Source organism: Phascolarctos cinereus, unplaced genomic scaffold (genome assembly GCF_003287225.1).
Source record: "Phascolarctos cinereus isolate Bilbo 61053 unplaced genomic scaffold, phaCin_HiC Scaffold_726;HRSCAF=1367, whole genome shotgun sequence".
Lineage (NCBI taxonomy): Eukaryota > Metazoa > Chordata > Mammalia > Diprotodontia > Phascolarctidae > Phascolarctos > Phascolarctos cinereus.
The window spans coordinates 415,570,013-415,572,713 of NW_027556098.1; the positions used below are offsets into that span (position 1 = coordinate 415,570,013).

Consider the following 2,701-nt stretch of genomic DNA (forward strand, 5'->3'; position numbering starts at 1 on the left):
AATAACATACACATTCAATTGGGTATGAAATCTGTCTTACCCTACAGGAAAATAGGGGGGAGAGGGAACAAGAGAGCAGGGGGATGATAGAAAGGAGGGCAGATTAGGTAAGGGGGTAATCAGAAGCAAATACTTCTGAGGAGGGCAGGGTCAAAAGAAAGAATAGAATAAATGGGGGGGCAGGATAGGATTAAGGGAAATAGAGTTAGGTTTTCAAAACATGTCTACTATGGAAGTGTTTTACATAACTGCGTATGTATAACCTCTATTGAGTTGCTTGCCTTTTCAATGAGAGTGGGTGGGGAGGGAGGAAGGCAGAAAATTTGGAACCCAAAGTTTTAAAAACACATGTTGAAAAAAAAAAGTTTTCACATGCAACTGGGAAATAAGAAATACAGGAAATGGGGTATAGAAGTCTATCCTGCTCTACATGAAATTAGAAGGGGAAGGGGATAAGAAAAGGGAGATGAGAGATAGAAGACAGGGCAAACTAGGGGAAGGGGTATTCAGAATACATGCCATCTTGGGGTGGGGGGAAGGGTGAGATGGGGTGAAAATTTGGAACTCAAAATCTTGTGGAAGTAAATGTTGAAAACTAAAAATAAATTTATATCAAAAAAATAAATAAAATGAAGATATATGATACTCAGGGATGCTTATATATGTCTCAGTGGCCTCTCTTTCTATTTGAGCTTGACATCATTGGTCTAATAGAAGGAAAAGTGGATTTGAAATCAGTAGACGTCAGTTTAAGAACTATGTCACTTGTAATGTGTTTCACCAAGAGCAGAAGACACAATTGCGGACTAGAAGACTGCTTTAAAGAGGAAAGAGTGAATATATAATAACATTAAGCCCTATAATCCTTAGATTTCAGTGACCTTGTCCCTCTCCCACCAGCTTCAGAAAGTGAGTTATTTGTCATAGTTCTAAAGTCGAACTCTGGGAGGGTATACAGTTAGGGAAACTGTGGCACAGGAGACAGGAACATTTCCTATACCACAGAACATACCAATATTTATGGACTTGAGAGTCACAGAAGATCAGCATAAAAGGGCTGGTGGTTGGAAACCATGCTGCTAGGAGGTCAGAGATGGCAATGAGCCAAGGCGGATGATTCTCAATTTTAAAAAGGTAGAATGACAAGCTAGAATTAATGGAATAAAAGGAGGCATATGTGCTCACTAATAGGAGGACTACATGGATGGCTCATTTTTCAGGGGATGTTCTGGGAGAGAGCAGAAGACTGTGAATATGTTGGACTTGCTGGTGGTGTCTGTGCAGGAGAAGCACTAGGTAGGCACTGGCCCAGATCATGAATCCCACACATATGACATCAGGAATAAAAAAGACAATGGCAAAAAGTGAGGCATTAAAAGAATCAGGAGCTAAAATTGAACAATATCCCAGATGCCGCATCCTTGTACTATTAATCATATACCTTGAGTTATGCATAGTCCCAAGCAAAGTGAGATTTATCAGTAGGTAGAAACACCAGCAGAGGAAGCAGGTAGGGACAACACACTTTGGGGCTTTGATTTTGAGTTCTGCCCACCTGGAGTTACCGGGACTGATGGTGATGACCTGAAATCCACTGAAGAGGCAGGTGATGCCGAGGCAAACACTCCGAGCCACGTTATTTAGATAAACAATAAGTTTACACCCAAGACTGTCCAAGAAATTTTTGGTGCCTAACCAGGCAATCATATGAGGAATTCCCTTGGAGAGAAGCACACTTGAGTTGGCCAAAGCCAAGTGGACAAAAAGACACTCTCTGGGCCTCAGCCTTTGGCCAATGAGCAAAGTGAAGCTGTAGAGGCCCAGGAGGAAGAAATTCCCAAGAATCCCAACTCCCATCTGAATAAGGAACAGAATGCCCAACACCAAGTCACTAAGCTTCATTTTCTCCAGTTCTTGCAAAGAACTGTGGTCAGTGCTCACAAATCCTGTGGGAAAATGGAAGATTTGTTTAATTTCTAAAGTGTGCTATGAAAAAGAATGGGGCTTTTTTAGGGAACTTTGAGAAAACCTGTGTGTTGGGCTGAATTATGATATAATTACACTTAAACCTCTGACACTGGTTTGTATTTCTTGTTTTTTTCCTTGATATCCAGGATATGAAAGTTTGCAAAATATTCAGAAATAATATATTTCAGAATATAACTCAGAATATAATTCAGAAATACAGATATGACAAGAAAAGTCTATGTTTCGATCCAGAACCATTTTTTTCTTTTGCTAGTTTTGACCCTGATGCTCTAAAGATGAATTCATAAGTTGAATTCCAAAAGGCTGGATATGTGGGAATATTTTCAGAAAACATTATTAAAATATGATAAAGAAAACTAAAATAATAAAAATGACAGTTTAAAGTGAGAAATTACCGCAGATTATCCTATGACCCTGGACAAAACAAAAACCTTTATTTCAGCTCAGTTGCCTCTCCCATTAAAAGGAATGGCAATAATATCTATTTAATAAGGTGTTTGTTAGGATAAAATGAGATAACATGGGAAGTGATTGGCAAGCTTTAAGGCACCTTAAAATAAACCACTTTCTCATTATTTATTAATATGCATTATCATCTTTATAAATATTAATCTAGCAACTTAAGCTTATAAAATGGTCAAATTTAGTAGTTGTGATGTGGGGGGAAAATTATTACATTTTTTTTATTTCAATAAAGATTGTAAGAAATGTT

The 2,701-nt window shown here is 38.2% G+C and overlaps 1 pseudogene; it reads right to left on the minus strand.

Annotated features, from left to right (window-relative positions):
- Positions 1-921: 921 nt before the first annotated feature.
- LOC110220034 (vomeronasal type-1 receptor 1-like) lies at positions 922-1,902 on the minus strand (annotated as a pseudogene).
- Positions 1,903-2,701: the final 799 nt, after the last annotated feature.